The sequence below is a fragment of the Amia ocellicauda genome, chromosome 13, assembly GCF_036373705.1.
Source record: "Amia ocellicauda isolate fAmiCal2 chromosome 13, fAmiCal2.hap1, whole genome shotgun sequence".
In the NCBI taxonomy this organism is placed as follows: Eukaryota; Metazoa; Chordata; class Actinopteri; order Amiiformes; family Amiidae; genus Amia; species Amia ocellicauda.
The window spans coordinates 25,565,811-25,587,660 of record NC_089862.1 but is presented as its reverse complement, the minus strand read 5'-3'; positions in this window follow the sequence as shown (position 1 = coordinate 25,587,660).

The following is a 21,850-nucleotide window of genomic DNA, read 5'->3' as shown; positions in this document are numbered from 1 at the left end:
GAACACACCTGTAGCTGGGTAAGGGAATTGTCCCGGCCCCAGCATCACAGCAACCACACCTAATAACAACTTTCCCCGGCGATTGAGCCTCCCCGTTCAAAAGGAAGTAACCAGGACAGGACAGGAAGTGTAGAGAACAGGAGCAGTAGCAGTTCAGCGATGGATACTGGAAAGGCATTGGCAGGGAGCTTGGCAGAAGCATCTGAATAGGCTTATGTATCTAAGCACTTGAAACAAAGAAGGCGTCTTGTGCTAGATTAGAGATCCAGGAATTGCATCAAAGTTAAGTACTGCTTGAATGAATGGATTAAGAGACTGCAATAGGATTGTACTGTCGTCAAAGTCCTTGGTGTTATTGCTGTCAATCAAAATAAATAGATTCTGGATGTTCCAGGATTCCAGTCATTCGACTCTGGATGGGGAGCATATTGGGTGAGGTTCTGTGGTCCCCATCTTCTGTAAAACATCGGGGTGGTGTCGTCACACAATAGGGGGTACAATATCATTGTTGTCCGTGACACTAGCAAAAACTAGCAAAAAGTGAAAAAGTGGGATAATTAGTTTTTCTCTGTAAAGACAGGTAAGAAAACAACATGATGAAAGGGATTTATTTTGTTGGTTCATTTTTAATCACAGCCCAGCAGTATGAAGGCAGTTAAGAGAATGTCTGGTTTTGTTAAAAAAGGACAGAATTAAGTTGTAAATGATGTAAAAGAATGTAAAGGATGTATAATGATTAAGACAACATTGTAAACTCATGTAGAATACTGTGTTAAGTTTTCCTCACTGCATTACAAAAAGGATATTGCAGTGCTGGAAAGAATGGGGAACCATAATGACATCAGATCAGAAATGCTGGTCATATGCTGATTCACAGAATGACATATTTGTAGCTTGGTAAGGTGGACAGCTGAGTCTGACACCTTTCAATCAAACTCTACATACAGACGGGTGACAAATTAAAGGAATAACCTGAGTAAATGCAGATACCTCCAAAAAGGTGTACAGCATGATACAATTAAGTAGTTAACATCCTATCATGCTCTGTGGCATGTATAAAAATGCTGAGCAGGCCCGGGTGACCTCGATTTTGGATCAAGATGACAAGAGCAAAGGATCCGAGTGACTTAGGAAGTGGGGTATTTATTGGGGCACGAATGGCAGGAGCTTCAGTCACACAGACGCTCAACTGGCTCGTGTTCTCGACAAGTGGGCGAGTGCATATGTGGCAACACCAAGAGAACGGTACAGGCCTGACTGCTTGACCACTACAGTGAGGGGGTCTGGAGGCTCTATTATGCTGTGGGGGGCATTTTCCTGGTATGGTTTGGGTCCACTTGTCCCCTTAGAGGGAAGGGTCACTGCGAATCATTAGTTATTCTGAGTTTTCTTTCATCCTATGGTGAAACATTTCTATCCTGATGGGAGTGTTGCTGGGTGGACGCAACGACATCGGGTAAACAGGAGCTCAGCCCGAGTACAATAAACTAAAACCATATAAACCCGGAGAGGGAGAGGGTAATTTATTCTTTGACTGAAGCATATTGTCTCAAGTAAGGGCAAACCACACATGTAAACACCACCAATGCCTTTCATTCTTGTTTCACTGGTCACATCCTGATGGATTTATTCATTTTAAGTTTTTCTCTCTTTATTTTGGAATCAAAATGCTTTATGGCTGCCAGAATTGTAACCACACTTGTTTGCCATTTTCTCTGTTGTTCTTCAGAATCTATACCCCCCAAGCAGAAACTAACCACTTAATTCATAATTAGTAAACAAGTGAAGAACATTGTAAAATAATCCAATGCTTTTGAAGATTGTCCTCCTAGGAGCCAAGAAGAAGAAGAAGTACGAAAATACCATGGATAATAAGATCAGACATAAAACCACAATGATCATTTTTACAATCCCTCGCAATGTGTGTGAGTCAAATTCCTAGAAAACTGTGAGAATCGCAGAATCGTTACTCTGACACTACTAATAATGTCAGAGTGTGCTGGTAAAATTATCGTACATTTGAAGATTTTTTTAATTTTTGATTGGACAGATTTAAATTATTGTACAAATACAATTTATCACACGTCTGGCAAAAACTGCTGGGCATGTGACCCAGTGTTCTCCTCAGAAACCCAAGCTGCAAATTACTGTTGGCAGTCTGCACAGCTTGGGTTGAGAAAGACAGAACATATGGTGATGCTTCAGAACTTTTATTTTAAATTCAGTTCAATTAATTTGAAATTGACTTAATTTAAATTCTTGATCATGCACTTTGTGTTCATGATTTTAATTTGTGACTCCACGCTGCCTTACATTTTCTATTTTGTGTAATTGTATGAGTCATACATTTATGAGTCGAAATGTTATATTCAAATGTATTTAAATCAACTCTTTGCATTAATTGCCCACATTTATTTATGCACTTTAAGCTTTAGATAAAAAAAATCTTGCCAGCTCCCTGCACACTGCAATGGACTCATATAAACTTTGAAAATTAACACATCTTCCCATATATACGAGAATTTCTAAATTGATTCTCCTGCTTGGATGTCCATTTTTAAAAATCACATTCATGCAAAATCACACTATTTGAATTTGCATAACTTCGAGGAATTACTGTACATGCAATAAAAAGTATATTGCAACAAAAGCAGAAGTGATCACCAATTGAGTAACACCGGAACATGAAGTGGCTACTAAAGTGGTTTTATCTGTTTAAGAGTATTAGTGGAAAATCTGACCATAATTTAAAAAAATGCCATTATGAAGTACATGGTAACAGGAAGAGTGAGTTATTTGATTTCTAGTTTGGATTCATTTTCATTTTCTCATTTTCTTAAGTTTTTTACACGGTTGCTTCAAAGATCAGCACTGTGATTTTAAAAATGTATGTAGTCTTTCTTTCTCAAATGAACCACCAGGAAGCTGTTTTTTTGTTTTGTTGTTGTAGTAGTCATAAGTCAAAAGATAGCATGTAGCATTCCTCTGGAGTACAGTCAAGTTACTGATGGCATGATGACAGAGCTGTGCAACAGCATGATGATTGCACAGGAAACCAGAGAGGGTAAAATCCTGTTGTGAAAAAAATTACAACTAAGGAACATGTAGCTTATCCATGAATAACAGACATGTGCACTGCACTGTATCAGCTCAAAACATTATGTGAATCATTAAGGAAACAAGCATTACATGCATTAGGGCTATGGCATGTTTTTGTCATCAAGGGACAAAAGATCAGTGGCCTTAGTACTACAATTCGACCGCAAATTAACCATCACTATTTAAAGTATTACTATTTATTAGTAATATAGTATTACTATATAAAGTATTACTATTTAAAGTATTTTTGATGAAATAAGTAGAATTTTTTTAAATTGTGTAAGAATAAAAAATGGAATAAAATAGTAATACAAAAACTTGTGTATGATGTGGAACTCAGGTGAACCTTACTTAATTCTTAAATTAGTTATACAGATCAACATTATTATATTAAAGCTATATATTAAATGAATTATATTAAAGCTGACATATACACAGGTTTGACATTTACATATAAAGTCTTAATCTCCAAGAAGTCCCTTACTTGATCATGAGACACTTCCTGTGATATCACTGTGATTAAAAAAAAAAAAAGGAAATGTGTCATGACAAATTAATATGTATTTCCACATGTTTACCAGAACATTTATACTTTAAGATATCCCTTTAGAAATAAATTGTTTTATTTTGGGATCCCATACATTTTCCATCTGTATTTCTTTCTGCATTATGTAAACACATTAGTTGTATACAATATAATGCAGCTTCTAATCTATGGGTAACAGTTCTTAGCCCTAGGCCTGGGGACACACTCTCTTGTTTGTTTTTGTCCCAGTCAAGCTCTCAATCACATAATTGACTGAAGTCATAATATGGTGATGCCTCACAGCAATTTAATTATTTTAAACAGTTGGAGAATTATACAATAATATAAGGCACTTGGATTCTCAAACATTCTGTAGAATTAAGCCAATTATGATAATTAAATGTGTAAACCAGAAAAAACATTCTTCAAAAAGTTTGACATGCCATGCCAAATTTTAATACAATGCTCAGAAAAACTAAGCAGAAATGTTATGTTTAAAAGTAATGCTTCAGTCTTCTGTATTTCACTAAGAGTGAAGAGAGGACAGGACTGATAGGGAACATAATGATTAAAAGATTCAAAATAGATAAGAAACATGTGGTGGGACTGGCTTCCTTGAGATATTCATCTATTTCGTTTATAGTTTAAATTATAATTATTGTTTAATTATTAATAATTGCTGGCAGATGTCACAAGCAAGGTAAATATTGTTTTACATTAATTGCATGCATTCTACATATTATTTTACACCCAAATGTAATATATTTCCTATGTAACTTTATTGATTTATTTACTTATTTACAATTTTCTGTTAAAGGAAATTAATAGACAAATACAAAATAACAATTTGAGAGGTCCAAACTCATTTTGTGGTTTGTTAAATGCAACGGAGTGGTAAATTCCAATCACAGATATGTTCATTGTTAATCAGTCTTTGTGTTGTATGTCACAATGCTTTCCTCTCCATATAAATTAGACAGTGGGGTCACTTCTTGCTTTCTATTAATGTACAATCCCATCAATCAATACTATGAACCTCCTCTATTATAGTGTTATCACCTTATACTCTAAACCTTTCATTAATTGAGTTTCTATGTGAGTATGGCAGACAAAATATGTGGAAGTAAAATGACTACTTTGTTTGTGTAATGGTACAAATCTTCCACCATAATACACTATAAATTAAAGTTTTATTTTTTCAAATGACTAATGCTTTCTTGTAATTCTATGAAATTGTATAGCAATTCGAAGTTTTTAATATATTTTTTAATGTCTCTTATTAAGGCATTTTTTCATAATTAATCATTTTAGATTTTTAGTGACCCATTTTACAAAAAATCTGTTATTACATACATTATTAAAACATGTTAAAACATAAACGATAACCCCTTCAATATGAAATGTTTTTTGTCAGGTTTCAGATTAGCAGGTTGTTCCCTATTCTTTTGAGCAGAGTATGAATGCATGGGATTACTCAGTGCAATTACGTCCCACAATCTCTTACCCAAAAAACGGCCACACAGTATCATGTGCAGATAATATGACAATTTCTTGCTTTCTGAAGATCAGTGACAAAGGATAAAAGTTAGGCATCTGGTAGTAATCGTCTCTCTAATAAATACATTACATAGACATACTACACATAATTCTTATAATAATACAATATCAGACAGTATCAGCTATAATAAAACACAATGTAATATTTTAATAACAAATCCAAATCCAATTTCTTGTTTGCTTTTACTCGTCTTTCAGTTTTGTTTATATCTGTTTAAATGATTCATTAATATGCTTATACAATATGCTAACACAAGCAACCAAAATTGTGTCATACTTTCCTGGCCATTACAGAGTGTGTTTTCTTATTGTTACACTTCTGCATCAAAAAACACTATCAGGACAGCACCTTGTCAATTGAGGTTTATTTTTTCTCATAATCAGGACTTAAAACACCCACAGTAGTTATTTAGAAGGAGCAACTGGTTTTGCAACTGGCCCCCTCAGTGTCCTGGCCTTTAACCCCATGGAAATATGATGGAATGAGAATGAGGAGAGTAACAAAGAGAGTGCAGCCAGAATAAATATTTGCTAGAAGGGGATCTGGCCAGAATGAATTCAGATTTATGTCAATATACTGCTGCAGGGGTGTGAATGGAATGTATGCAGATTTAATCATGAACAAGAGATATATAGATGAAATACAGATATAAGCTAAACAGAAAACAAACTATAAAAATCTTGTTTGTGGTATTTATGTAAGAATATAAATCTTCACACAAACCAAAATCTTATTCTTATATTTGTTTTAGTGCAAGTGACAGAAACAAAAAAGGCTTATTCAGTAAAAAAGCCTCTGACAGCTAGGCCAATCACAAGGGCATGGACTGGGAAGTTCCTGGATCTCTGGTATGTGGAAATCCCACACTGAGCTGTGTGCTGTCTGTCTTTCTGTAGTCATCCTTGTATCAGGATGTTTATTCTACCTGCGTTAACTTTTTCTATTTAATTTTAGAAACCAGAAGGAAATTCCAAGGATTTGCCAACAATGTGTGTTTTTATGGAAACCAGTGAACGGTGACCCGGTGAACAATCTATCCAGAAAATAATAAAACCTGGAATCAACAGCTCAGCCTTTTTTTTAATTATTCTAGCTTGCCGTTTCATTTAGACATTCTCACATCTCAAATCTCCAGACAGTCAGTGCGAATAAAGTACAGAGACTTGCTACAGACACTTTGAAGCATTTTGAAGGAAGTATTCTATTGAGAAACACTTAATTGTAAACCACAATGGTTTAAATTACCAGAACTATCTATTTAATTATTGTGTTTTTTATATATGTATGCATAGTGCTGCTTTAATTGCAATGCAACAGTTTCAATTTTAGAATTAGCATTTCATTTCATTGGCTGATGATAATTTTAATAATTTTACATTGCTTATAACTCCAATACTCAAAGACACACACTTTATAGCACAACTGGATATGCATGTGCTAGATGTCATGGTAAACACATTCAGGGGCTTTTGTATTAATGGAAGAACATTATGCTTGCAGAACTGTCAGATGTGTATGATTGCCTGATGCCAAGATTGAATGGCATGAATCCATATCTTAAAAAAAGAATGAAACGGTAACCTCCTTGACTCTCCTACCTAGTCAGCTCCTCTCCCAGCTATATGTAGTTGTGTTGTTCAGCAACATTGCAGTACAGTCTGCATTATTTTGTGATTATGAGTCATTAGTTATGATTAGCTCATTCTTTTGCGTCAAATGGTTAAGAAAGACCCAAATATATATTCAGTGAAATACCCTATATTGCCTCTTTGGATACTAAAGAAAGGTAAAAGAATTAAAAATGTGAAATCTTAAGGCAAGAAAGGTCTGTATAGTAACACTGATAGAATGCAACGACAACTAAAACGCTTATTGAATATAAAAAGTGCCTTGCTGTGATAATCTTTTACTCTGAATGTACACTCACCTAAAGGATTATTAGGAACACCATACTAATACTGTGTTTGACCCCCTTTCGCCTTCAGAACTGCCTTAATTCTACGTGGCATTGATTCAACAAGGTGCTGAAAGCATTCTTTAGAAATGTTGGCCCATATTGATAGGATAGCATCTTGCAGTTGATGGACATTTGTGGGATGCACATCCAGGGCACGAAGCTCCCGTTCCACCACATCCCAAAGATGCTCTATTGGGTTGAGATCTGGTGACTGTGGGGGCCAGTTTAGTACAGTGAACTCATTGTCATGTTCAAGAAACCAATTTGAAATGATTCGACCTTTGTGACATGGTGCATTATCCTGCTGGAAGTAGCCATCAGAGGATGGGTACATGGTGGTCATAAAGGGATGGACATGGTCAGAAACAATGCTCAGGTAGGCCGTGGCATTTAAACGATGCCCAATTGGCACTAAGGGGCCTAAAGTGTGCCAAGAAAACATCCCCCACACCATTACACCACCACCACCAGCCTGCACAGTGCTAACAAGGCATGATGGATCCATGTTCTCATTCTGTTTACGCCAAATTCTGACTCTACCATCTGAATGTCTCAACAGAAATCGAGACTCATCAGACCAGGCAACATTTTTCCAGTCTTCAACTGTCCAATTTTGGTGAGCTTGTGCAAATTGTAGCCTCTTTTTCCTATTTGTAGTGGAGATGAGTGGTACCCGGTTGGGTTTTTTGCTGTTGTAGCCCATCCGCCTCAAGGTTGTACGTGTTGTGGCTTCACAAATGCTTTGCTGCATACCTCGGTTGTAACGAGTGGTTATTTCAGTCAAAGTTGCTCTTCTATCAGCTTGAATCAGTCGGCCCATTCTCCTCTGACCTCTAGCATCAACAAGGCATTTTCGCCCACAGGACTGCCGCATACTGGATGTTTTTCCCTTTTCACACCATTCTTTGTAAACCCTAGAAATGGTTGTGTGTGAAAATCCCAGTAACTGAGCAGATTGTGAAATACTCAGACCGGCCCGTCTGGCACCAACAACCATGCCACGCTCAAAATTGCTTAAATCACCTTTCTTTCCCATTCAGACATTCAGTTTGGAGTTCAGGAGATTGTCTTGACCAGGACCACACCCCTAAATGCATTGAAGCAACTGCCATGTGATTGGTTGGTTAGATAATTGCATTAATGAGAAACTGAACAGGTGTTCCTAATAATCCTTTAGGTGAGTGTATATTAAAATTAATTTAATTTGAACACACATATGTACATATTGAAAAAAATAATCACTGCGTTACATGCATTTCCTGTTCTCCTTTTCACAGAGTTGAGATGCTGCATAAGCGTTTTCGTCATTTTATTTCTAACACAAAAAGAGGAATTTGACAGGGGAAATAATCCAAAATGTCTATAATGACAGACCAAAGTTTTTCATATTTACCCCCTATGCTTATCCATATCTAAAAGCACCTTAGGATGTGGTTTCCATTACAAAACTGTGGTTGAGTAATATTTGATATCTATACACATTATGTTATTTGTTAGAAGGCAATATACAGTGTATTAAATAGCATCAATTAAATGAGCTGGTAATTAATAGAAAATCAGCTTTAAGAATGTAGCTTGCAGTGCTCATGTAGTTTGTTCATGTTCATGTTTAAGTGTTTTTCATTTCATGTTTTACAATCTTATAATATTAAGATGGTAATTAATTTAATTTGTCTTATCTTTTAAGTGTTGTTTAATATTTTGTTTCTGATAAAATTGTATTGTTATCTTTCAAGTTGGAAGCACTGCCCAAGGGGGAGCTGTTATTGTATAACAAAACTGTCGCAAGAGAGGCGGCAGCACTCTGATAAGGGAGCCTGCCCTGAGGTGACTGCTAGGGGGCCTCGGCAACACAACTCCATCCAGACAGTAATCCCAGGGGCCCCGTTGGGCCACACCTGGGCTGCCCAGGAGTGAGGAGCGCAGTCATGCTCTTACCAGGAACTGTCTAGAATCAGCATATACAAAGCGGAGCTCTTATTCTGTCCACTTACAATAGCAAGGCCAGCTACACTACTAGTACAGCTAGGAACGAGGCCATAATCTACTTTATTGGGGGTAGGCAATCAAGCAACTTTGCAGCCTCCGCACATTATCATGGCAGTGGAACCCTGATCCAACAGGAGAGGAGACCCACTGAAAAACAACATAATACACAGCCGGCTGGTCAACAGAGTAGCTGAGCTGAAAACCCAACAATATGTATCATGTGGCAGCAGGAACATTGATGCTGCCTCCGCGCAGCACAGGAGCATCCTACTCAACTGAACAGTACAGAGTGGAGAGCTCCACTGTGCTGACAACTTAAAACATTGTAGAAACAAACTATATACACATGGGGCACAAGAACAAACTCATGCGCCACACGCGGAACACAAGAGCAGTTGTTGTCTGCTGATTAGACTGGCTAACGCAAGGCAACATTAGCTCTACTGTGCTGACAAATGAACTATATACACAGCGGAAAATGAGAGCCCGCTCAAGTGCTTACCGCTGAGGACAGCAGCAGTGGACTCTTGCTCTATGGCACACAGCCAGAGCGGGCCACAGACCTGCTGACCAAGGAACTATATACACAGTGAGGCAGCGAACAACTTGAGCGCCATCATCTGGGAACAGCGGCAGTGAGCTCCAGTCTACACAAGCTAGAGTGGAGCCACAATGTGTTGTGAATGAAAACATGTTGGTTATGATAAGTGTTGGTTTATTTGGTGTCGGTTATTATTTAATAGTGTATTTTATTGAAATCTTAGTTCAGTTGTTTGGTATTTACTGTTTTTTATTTGTGTGTGGTTTCTAAAGCCAGTTTAATGTTCATTATAATATTGAGCCAAGATAAATGTACCTGTAAAATCTGGAAATTAGTATTAAAGAAAGGTAGAAGTTAAGGTTAAGTCTAAGGCCTTTATCTAAAGCCTGACCATCGACAACAGACCAAAATTAGCTTTGGCTAGAAACCCTGTATGCAGTGCATCTGTTCTATGTTTTTTAACCTGTAACAATGTATAGGCCTACTGTATTGCCCATGATAAATACATTAAAATAAAAAGGGTAGTATGTTGGTTTTAGGTAGATTAGTCTTTTTTATAAATATATAATTTTATAGGCCATTAAATGTAAAGCTAGTAATGCAGAGAAGTGTAGAAAACACAGAGAGAAGAGACAAAGAAACATAGTGCATACTTAGCAAAACAAAGAGAAAGAAGTTAAAGGAAGTACCAGTTAGTGGAGTGCCAGATAAAGAACAGAGATGGAGAAGAAGCAGCAGACAATCACACCCATTGAAGACATGGCTGATGATCATATAGGTCAATGGTGTGTTGTGTGTTAGGATGGAGATGTGTATCCTGGAAGCTTATGTCTGATATATTTCATTGATAAGAGGTAATGTGTCTTATTATCTGCCACTGAATTTCCTCTGCCCAGATGAAACAATTTTATAGCATAAACAGAAGGCTGGTCTGTGATGTCTCTTAGACTTCATTTTCCATTTTTGGTTCTGCACTAAACATATAAGACTCTCATAGCAGTTTCATTCATTTCAGGATTAATGAGCTGCAGGTTCTTGGACATACCTGCAGTATGTTTAATATTACAGCTCATAAAACTCAGGTAGATCTAACTACTATGCAAACATTGTTTTCTTTCTTTCTATGCATTATAGGAATTAGTTATGTACTTTAATCTTGTAAAATGTGGTTTAGACGTATCTAAAAAGAACTCATTGTCATCACCAACACCATGATGATGACAACACCAAGGGCTGGATTAAATCAAAACTTTGACCGACCCTCAAATAGAAAACTACAGAATTGTACTCAGTTGCGGATTCATTTTTAGGAAGATGCCACTTTCTTCTAATCATAAATGTAACCGCTATGATGTACAGGTTTGTAGTTTGCTATTAGTGGGTGGGTCAAAGTTTTGATTTAATCCCAGCCAAGGCATTCATAACCAACATGAAAAAAGGTCACTAGTGCAAAATATAACAGGACAATTTAAATACTATACTCTAGTTAATTTCTACATCTACAGTACATCTATCTAAAGTTTGTGTATAGAACATAAAGAAAAACAATTGTACAATAAAATGATTGATGGGTGTTGGTGTTGGATAATAATCCTGAAATAAATTATTTTATAAATATGTATATATATATATATATATATATATATATATATATATATATATATATATATATATATATATATATATATATGTACAAAATATATTGAACATTACATACAATAAAGAGAACCATTCAAAAAATAAGTTTTGTAACACTTTCATTCAGCAGCATCAGATTTAATTGTATTTTATAAGTGTCGGTTATGACATTTTAGGGAGGGTTTTGGTAAACTTTATAAGAAAATCAATATAAATAAAAAAACAATTGATGTGCCAATATTTGAATGTGCCCTAAACATGAAAATGTTTTAAAATTTTTCAAAAAAAGTTTTGTTTTGTTTTTCAGCCCAATGTACATAGTTATTTGAAAATTGCCCAAATATAGGAGAATATTGTTAGCATAAAGAGATCTTTTTTTGTTCACTGTCACCTACTGAGATGCCATCAATTGTAGTAGAAGATCTAGTAGATTCCTCGAGGGGTTCTATTGCCAGGGCAAAAAGGAGAGGGGATAAAGGGCAGCCCTGTCGTGTGCCTCTACTAAGGGAGAAATTCTGTGATAAAATGCCATTTGTAAGTATTTGAGCCTGCGGTGAAGAGTACATTGATTTAATCAATTTTATAAAGTTAGGACCTAAATTTAATTTTTCAAGTACTAAGAAAAGGAAACCCTATTCTACCCTATCAAAGGCCTTTTCGGTATTCAGCGATATAATCAATGCAGATTTTGTAAGTTTATTTATATTATCAATGATATTTAAGAGTTGACGGAAGTTATCATAGGCATACCTCCCCTTAATAAAACCAGTTTGATCTGGATTAATCACTTTTGGGAGAAGTGACTGCAATCTCTTGGCCAATAATTTCACAATAATTGTATAGTCTACATTAAGCAATTATATGGGTCTAAAAGATGAGCACTCTAATGTTTCTTTATCTTTCTTTTTAAAAGACTTGTGACAGCAGATTTCATAGAGTGAGGCAAATAACCTTTCTCCACAAAGTCCCCCAACATAAACATTGACATGAGTTCTGGCCAAACAGATTTCTAGAACACTGCTGGGTAGCCATTCAGTCCAAGATATTTGTTAGAAGGTAAAGCTTTAATGGCTTCCAAAACTTCCTCAGGTGTAAACAGAGCATTAAGATCATCATCAGAAATTTTGGGAAGATCCATCCTCTCTAAGTAGGTTTGTATGCGAATGAAGCAAGCCATCATTAGGCTGAGAAATCAAAATAAACCAATCAGAGATATCAATAATATTAGGTGTGGTGAAATCAACTATTTGGTACATTCTTAAAAAGAAAGAATGCACTAGTGAGCTCAGGAACACCAAAATGCCCGGAAGACCACGGAAAACAACTGTGGTGGATGACAGAAAAACTCTTTCCCTGATGAAGAAAAACTGCTTCACCACAGTTGACCAGATCAGGAACACCCTCCAGGAGGTAGGCATATCTGTGTCAAAGTCGACAATCAAGAGAAGACTTCACCAGAGTAAATACACAGGGTTTACCACAAGATGTAAACCATTGGTAAGCCCCCAAAACAGGAAGACTGGATTAGAGTTTGCCAAAAAACATCTAAAGCACCCTGTACAGTTCTGCAACAACATCCTATGGACAGATGAGACAAAGATCAACTTGTACCAGAATGATGGGAAGAGAAGAGTATGGAGAAGGGAAGGAGCTGCTCATGATCCGAAACATACCACCTCATCTGTGAAACATGTTATGGCATGGGCATGTATGGCTGCCAAGGGAACTGGTATTTATTGATGATGTGACTGCTGCCAAAAGCAGCAAGATGAATTCTGAAGTGTTTAGGGCTTTATTATCTGCTCAGATTCAGCCAATTGCTTCAAAACTAATTGGACGGTGCTTCACAGTGCACATGTACAATGACCCAAAGCATACTGCGAAAGCAACCCAATACTTTTTTAAGGCGAAGAAGTGAAATATTCTGCAATGGCCAAGTCAATCACCTGACCTGAATCCAATGGAGCAGCATTTCACTTGCTGAAGGCAAAACTGAAGGCAAAACGCCCCAAGAACAAGCAGGAACTAAAGACAGCTGCAGTGCAGGCCTGGCAGAGCATCACCAGGGAAGAAACCCAGCATCTGGTGATGTCTATGGGTTCCAGATTTCAGGCAGTCATTGACTGCAAAGGATTTGCAACCAAGTATTGAAACTCACAATTTAATTCATGATTATGTTAGTTTGTCCAATTTCTTTTGAGACCCTAAAACTGGTGGGACCACATATGAAAATGGGTGTATTTCCCATTGCCAGGCTTTCATCTGAGGCCACTTGACAGCTTTGACTGCCTGTAAGACTTGAATCACATTTTATGACGTAGAGCTCCAGAATGACAGGCTCATTTAATCGACATGCCCAGCTTTGTCCTCATTGTAGTTTACGTATGCAGCTGCACAAAGCAATGTTTTGCAGGATGAGTGAGTAAGGACCTTTAGTCTTAATTAAGGCAATAGAGTTATGATGCATTGATCCAGACGTTGCACAGAACAAGTGTCCTTCAGGGCACATGGCACCAAAATGGTTTTCTGTGATTTATCTGTGGTTAAATTATACAAAATGCAAACTGTTGCTCTATTACCATAACAAATATTTGTCTGATTCAGGGCATATAATACTGATAGAAATTAACAGTATCTGTACCTTTTAATGCATCTTTGCTTTCTCCTTTTGGATGTACTCACATAATCTCAAGCTTAACCTTTCCAAATATGATTTTATCCTCTCCCCATTAAATTCTCTTCTGTCTGGATTTCTGCAACTCCCTCCTGGTTGGCCTGCCTCCATCTCCTTCCCGCCCGCACCAGCTCATCCAGAACTCATCTAATCATCTGGCATGCTCTCTGATTCGTACATCCTTCTCCACTACACTGCTCCCTCAACTGATCTCCTGGACTGTGCACTCATGTACTTTCCCTCATGCTGCTGATTACTTATGTATTGTTAGCTATCATTTTACTGCATCTTCTCCTATGACTACCTCCATCCTTTAGCATGTACATGGGTGTTAACTGGATTATGTCTGCACTTGTAAACTAATCTTTACTAAGATATATGGTGATTGTATATTGCATTTTGTACTGATTGTATTTACTGCACTTTGTAATGCTTTGAAATTGTTTCTTGTGAGAACTGTAAGTCACCCTGTATAAGGGTGTCTGCTAAGAAATAAATTAATAATTATTATAATAATTATAATAAATAGTGGAAGTAAACTATTACTGATAAACAGAATGCACAAAGATATTTAAATTACAAAAAAACAATAGTCGAGTAGTCGAATGTGCAGCTTTTCCCATTAATGTTGCGGTAAACCACTAATCTCTCTACCATCTCTCAACCATTAACAACCATTGCTGCTGGGGACCAGTTCCAGCTTGCAAAAGAAGATGTCTGTGATGTAGTAGTAGGAGGGGGGCAAGATGGCTGACATAGATTACATTAAGGTGTCTCTGGGGGGAGGGGGCTGTTCGACAGTATGCTAAGAGAGCATTCAAGATGGGTGAGGTAACTGCTTAAAAGCAGAAATTCTACATTGGAGTGTAGTAGGAAAGAGCAAGAGAACAAGAGAAAAATCCCATATGCAACAAATATATCTTTAATATATGGTAGAAGTGGGTGATCCTTATATTTTTGGTATATTTAAAATATATGGGATATATTTGCTTGTTTTCTGTCCTATATCTCTTCACTTGTGGATTCTTGTAATACCTGGAACTCCAAGTTCAGAAATCAATGTTAAGTGGTCTCTTAATTTTTCCAGAGCCTAATATCTTTGACACAAAAGGAAGGGATACTAAAAGGTGGTGTCTGAAACAAACTCCATCTGCATTCTTCTTAAGAAATTGTGATTGCTCCATGTGGTGTGTATATCCTGGCAACATTTCTGTACCAGGAAATAGACTAGCACCCAGACAGGACAGCTGTTTATTTGCACTTTGTGTTGCTCTAATATTTTGTAAGTCGCCCTGGACAAGGGTGTCTGCAAAGAAATAATTAATAATAATAATAATAATAATAATAATAATAATAATAATAATAATAATAATAATATTTCAGACACCTCATGCAGCCTGCATGTAACTACCTGGTTTCTATCCAGGAATGAATGAGTCAGTTTTTACACTGTTTCAACAATGGGGGACATTTCAACCATATTAAGAGGTCGTATTAAACGTTTTGTAGAACTCTAGAAGTGCCGTTGTGACCATGAGCAGGATTGGCTGATGTACTATATCAGGAAACCCCAAACTGTAAGAGATGATGTGTCTGGAGTGCTGCCTAACTGTAAGCACATGGTGCACAAGAGGCCTTGGGGGGAAACAACACATTATGACGCACTTGACTACAGGGACTTACTGAAATATGTGGCCTGAGTTTGAGAAGACCCAGGGGCGACAGTGCGTATAGAGCTGCGAAAGAACAGACCCCAAGGTGCAGTTACAGGAAAGGAGAGTGAGACTTTCAAGTCACATTACAACACAGAATGACTCTGTTTCCCTGTCACAAAAGTCAGCAGGAAATTAATCCCCTCCCATTCCTTTTCTCAACCTTTCCCAAAATTTTTGTTTCTACATTATCAAGTCTGGACAGGAATGGTAATTGTTTGCTTCCCATGATGCATTTCAAATTCAAGATCTGTCAAGGAACTGGAATTCCACAGTTACAACCAGCATTACTTTTCTCTAATGACATGTTAATAAAAGATTATACATTCTGATAATCTCCCAGAGCGTGTACTTGAAAAGTGAATGTTTTACTACCTTCCCATACCTAAGTGCCCACAGGGTATAATCAAAAGTCAACATTTCAATTACATATTGCTAACTTGTACTACTCCTACCAAGCCTCATATTGCAGCATTGTTGACATATTTAATAAAGCCGACAAAACAATCAGTGAAGGTTTATGTTTCTTTAGCTTGGCTGATGTTTCCAGGAGGCAGAAGAACCGGAATATAATATTCTCGCCTACTTTAGAATATCAGATTATGAAATGAATGGCTTATTATTGTAATGATATCCTGGGGGATTAATGCTGGTGATTACTAAACTTCACACTGATTTGTATCATTACCAAATCACCTTTCCCTTTGTTGAAAGCCTTTGAACAGGTACTGTGCTGTCCAAGCTCTTTTGAAGAAGCACAAAGAAACGGGCAACGTTGAGGACCGTAGATGCAGTGGTCGGCCAAGGAAACTTACTGCAGCAGATGAAAGACACATCATGCTTACTTCCCTTCGCAATCGGAAGATGTCCAGCAGTGCTATCAGCTCAGAACTGGCAGAAAACAGTGGGACCCTGGTACACCCATCTACTGTCCGGAGAAGTCTGGTCAGAAGTGGCCTTCATGGAAGACTTGTGGCCAAAAAGCCGGCGTGGCAACAAGACCAAGCGACTCAACTATGCAAGAAAACACAGGAACTGGGGTGCAGAAAAATGGCAGCAGGTGCTCTGGACTGATGAATCAAAATTTGAAATATTTGGCTGTAGCAGAAGGCAGTTTGTTTGCCAAAAGGCTGAAGAGTGGTACACGAATGAGTATCTGCAGGCAACAGTGAAGCATGGTGGCTGCATTTCTGCAACCAGAATTAATGGTCTCCTCAATGCTGAGAAGTACAGGCAGATACTTATCCATCATACAATACCATCAGGGAGGCATCTTGTTGGACCCAAATTTATTCTGCAGCATCACAACAACCCTAAACATACAAAGAAAGTCATGAAGAACTATCTTCAACATAAAGATGAACAAGGAGTCCTGGAAGTGATTGTTTGGCCCCCACAGAGCCCTGATCTCAACATCATGGAGTCTGTCTGGGATTACATGATGAGAGAGAAGCAACTGAAGCTGCCTAAATCCACAGAAGAACTGTGGATAGTTCTCCAATATGTTCGGGCCAACCTACCTGCCAAGTTCCTTCAAAAACTGTGTGCAAGTGTACCTAGAAGAATTGATGCTGTTTTGAAGGCAAAGGGTGTCACACCAAATATTGATTTGATGTAGATTTTTCTTCTGTTACCTCACTTTTGTTAATTGATAAATATAATCTATTAACATGTCTATTTTTGAAAGCATTCTTACTTTACAGCATTTTTTCACACTTGCCTAAAACTTTTGCACAGTATTGTATATGTGTTTTGTGTGTCTGTTTCCTTATGTCAAGTATCCTTTACATATGCGGCTACTTTATTCCAAATGTAGTAATTCCCATGCAATAGTTATGTTCTTGCCTAGGCAATGTCTTCGTTTTCCATGGTCTCTATATGACATCTAGTGGCATTTCAAGAGTGAGACTTCAATTCAGACTAGTTTAAACATGCATCTCTTATTAGGTTTTAAAAAGAGCTACATTTGTTTTCTAACTTTATTATGAAATTCTTGACAAATTTACCACAATGATATTAACACTCAAATACAATTTGATTCACAAGATAAGTTTCAGACGAGAAGAAATATTGCGTTACCCTTATTGTAAACTATTATTGTAGCACTACTTTCATCAGCACATCATATAGTCTAGGTATGGATCTTCTCACAGGCAGCTATCAGATTAGCTTATTTGGATAGTAATACAACTTAATAAAAAAACAGAAAAACAAAAAACAACAATAATTGTTAATGGAAATGTCCTGCCTTTTCCTTGAGTTTCAATCGATGCATTTTCCAGCAGAGAAATTAATGATTGAATTGACTATCAGAGAAAGTGAGGAGATGGTTTAGTATGTCAAAGGCAGCCAAAAGCTCAGGAGAAATTAGGACAGAAATTAGTGAATCAGCGAGAGCAGAAAGTAGTCAGTGACAGGGAGAATAACAGTTTATATAGAGTGTGCAGGAAAGAAGCCAGAATGTAGTGGATGGAGCAGACAGTGTTCAGTTAGCAAGGTGGAGAGCTGACAACAAACTGCTAGCTCAGAGCTTTCAGAGACTGAGAGGTGTATTGTTCCAGAGGGAGGAAGGGCTAAGATACTGCTGCAAGAGAACGGAGATGATACGGGTCTATTTTCTAAAGAGAGAAGAAACTACTCCATCCAGAGAAAATAGCTAAAAGGGTTCATTCAGGCAGTGAGGGAGGATAAGGGGTATAGGACAACAGGTAGGCAAGTATGCAGAAATAATGGGGTTAACCCTGAAGGATGCAAGTGGGACAGACAAGAACGGGCGTGGTATGGGAGAATTGGTGGGTGGATAGGTTGAGGACAGTGTTGAAGAGTCTACTGATATGTGGGAGACTTTGGAGATTGAGTTTCTGAGTTTCTGAAAAGATTCTAGCAACTCAAGTCGATTTACAGCTCAGCACTTGAGAATTAACTCATAAAAAAACATATCCACAGACAAATGGGCATATCTAATATATATATATATATATATATATATATATATATATATATATATATATATGTATATATTTAACAAGAAGAATATATACTGCTTAAATTAAATTCAAAAGGCAGAGGAGAGGCCTTTTATCTAATACAATCTCTACCATCCTCCTGGTCCACTCACTTCCTTCCTGGATGAACTCAACTTTCTTCTGTCCCTCCCCTCGCTGTCCTCACCTACCATCCTCCTGGGAGACTTCAACATCCACCTCCCCAACACCTCCCACTCTGCCGGATTTCTTCCCCTCCTTCACTCCTTTAACTTCTCTCTCTCCCCGTCTCCCCCACTCACAGGGCTGGCCGCCAGCTAGACCTCATCTTCTCTAGAGGCTGCTCCCCTTCAACACTCTCCATGCCACCCATGGATATCTCAGACCACCACTTCATCTCCTTCTCCTTTCTCTCCCCTCTCTTCCCACCACACCCACTCCCTCTGTCACCTTCCGCCGTATTCTCCACTCTGTCTCCCCCTCCACCCTTGCCTCCACTGCCCTCACTCTGTTACCTTCCATTGACTGCTTTTCCCATCTGTCTGTCAACTGTGCTACCTCCTCTTTGTTCTCCTCCCTCTCCTCCTCCCTTGATTCTCTTTGTCCTCTCATGTCTCATCCTGTCTGTCCCTCCCCTCCTCAGCCATGGATCTCTTCCATTCTTCGCTCAACACAATCCAGTCTGTGTGCCACTGAACAGAACTCTCGAAACCCGAACCTCTACCACTCTCTACTGTCTACATTCTCCTCCTCTCTCACCTCAGCCAAGAAGTCTTACTTCAAATCACTCTTTGAATCCACTGTCAACAACCCCTGCAAACTCTACTCCACCTTCTTCTTCCTCTTTGCCCCCTCCCCCTCCTCCTCCCTCGTCTCTCACTGCAGATGATTTTGCCTCCTTCTTCTCCTCCAAGATCACAGACATCTGCAGGCTCTTCAACAGTGCCCCCTCCTCTCCCATCCTGCCCAAGTCTCCCACCGACCAACCTTCCTTTTCTTCATTCTCACCTCTCTCAGACTCTGAACATTCCTCTCTCCTCCAAGGTCACAAACCTACAACGTGTGCCCTCGACCCTTTCCCCACTCGCCTCCTCCAAGTGACTGCTCCTGATCTACTCCCCTTCATCTCCTCCCTCCTCAACTCCTCACTCCTCTCTGGCTGTTTCCCCTCTGCTTTTACACAAACTACTGTCATCCCACTCCTCAAGAAACCTACCCTTGACCCCACCTCTCCTCAGAACTACCCTACTCCCCTTCCTCTCAAAGACCCTCGAGCGTGCTGTCCACCGTCAGCTCTCTGCATTTCTTTCCCATCACTCACTTCTTGATCCTCTGCCATCCTCTGCTTCCGCACAGCTCACTCCACTGAGACGGCTCTCCTGGCAGTCACTGACTCCCTCAGCTGTGCTTGGGCGGTCTCCCTCTCCTCACTCCTCATCCTCCTTGATCTCTCCACAGCATTTGACACTGTCAATCACTCCATCCTCCTCTCCTGCCTTGCTGACCTTGGAATCTCTGGGACTGCTCTCACCTGGTTCTCCTCCTACCTCAGCGACCAGACCTACCAAGTGACATGTTGAGGTTCCTCATCCACCCCCCAACCTCTCCTCACAGGCGTACCCCAAGGCTCCGTCCTGGGCCCCCTCCTGATCTCTCTCGACACTCGCTCCCTGGGCCCTCTCATCGCATCCCATGGTTTCTCTTACCACTTCTACGCTGATGATGCCCAGATCTTCCTGTCTTTTACCTCTTCTGACCCTCTCATCCCCTCTCACATCTCTTCCTGTTTGTCTGCTATCTCCACCTGGATGCACTCGTACCACCTCAAGCTCAAAATCGGATCCAAATCGGATCTCCTGTTTTTCCTCCACTGTTCCTCACCTTCTGCTGATCTCTCCATCTTAATCCCCTTGGAATCCACCACACTCTCTCCTTCTTCTTCCGCTAAAAATCTAGGAGTCATCCTCGATCCTGCGCTCTCCTACACCCAGCACATCACCACGCTGACACGCACCTGTAGATTCTTCCTGAGCAACATACGTCGGATCCGTCCCTTCATCACCGACTACTCGACTCAAGCTGCTCATCCAGTCACTGGTCCTCTCCCACCTGCACTACTGCAGCTCCCTCCTGGCCGGCCTGCCTGCGACTACTACCCACCGCTCCAGCTCATCCAGGACTCTGCGGCTCGTCTGGTATTGTCTCTGCCCCGGGGGCAGTTGCAGTATTGTTAGTACGTTTGGGAAACTGTTCCTTTCGATTTTCTTTGTTTGTGCAATTGTGCATCTGTTTAGAACTGTTTTCTCTGGCAATGCAACACTATTATATAGGCGCTTAAAGAGAATGCAAACGAGGAACTGGGTATTACACCTGCATTATCTGGGTCACTTATGTGGGTAAATTAATTTGGTGTGTTAACTTTATTGTTCATTTTATCAGTGTGTTTTGTTTCCTTTTTATATACTTTGTATTTGGTTGCATTTTATTTTGGGTCCTGTTGTGGGGGAGTGATGGAGTGTTATTGATGCAGGGACGATTATCTGTAATCATTCCCTTGTCTTCAAGTATCGTTTTAATAGGGGACAACATTTCTCTCTCCTTTTTGGACGTGTGCAGTACTGCCATTGCATGGTCGCCAAGTCCATTGCACTTGTCTTTGTTAATAAAATATTTTGTATACTTTTTATACCATAATACCTGTCTCCTTGAGTCATTTACTTGAACAGGGTCTGAGCTGGGAGCAAAGTCTTTGGTTAGGACTGACCTTAGGAGTGTGGTCAAAATATTGGGGTTCCTCTTGCCCCAGGGAATATTAAGAGGTGGCGTAGTTTAATTTGTTAAAAAAAAGTATTCTCACTGCCACATTATCTATATTAATGATCTGGACTCTGGGATAGTTAGCAAACTTGTAAAATTTGCAGATGATACTAAATTAGGTGGCTCAGCAGATCTTGGCAGCACAGACTATTCAGAGGGACTTAGATAATATTCAGTGTGGGCCGACACCTGGCAAATGAAATTCAATGTGGACAAGTACAAGGTATTAGATGCAGGTAATAAAAATGTCCAATATAATTACACTATAGGAGGAATAGAATTAGATGAAGTAACGCATGAGAAAGACCTAGGAGTCTATGTGGACTCATCACTTTCTCCATCCAAACAATGTGGG